This window comes from Triticum aestivum, chromosome 2A, assembly GCF_018294505.1.
Source record: "Triticum aestivum cultivar Chinese Spring chromosome 2A, IWGSC CS RefSeq v2.1, whole genome shotgun sequence".
NCBI classification, from domain to species: domain Eukaryota; kingdom Viridiplantae; phylum Streptophyta; class Magnoliopsida; order Poales; family Poaceae; genus Triticum; species Triticum aestivum.
In genome coordinates this window covers 35338440-35338731 of record NC_057797.1, presented here as the reverse complement: position 1 = coordinate 35338731, position 292 = coordinate 35338440, and positions in this window count along the sequence as shown.

Genomic DNA, 292 nt, shown 5'->3' with positions numbered 1-292 from the left:
TCTCCTCACCAGCTGCGTCCGGGCAAGGATGTTGCGATCAACTGTCTTTGCTACCAGCTATTGAAATCTTTGTTCCTATTGTGGCAAGATGGATGTAATCTATTCAAACAATGATTCACCAACAGGAGGTAGCCGTCTGACTCCCCAATGCATGCCTTTACTTCCAGTGTCCACTAGAGAGACAAAGATCAGTCGGGTGGTGAGACGTCACTACTATCACTGGAGACAACCGGAACCTCCAACCTTCGACTTTTTGGTCCACCCCAATATCTCACACACTATTATAAATATA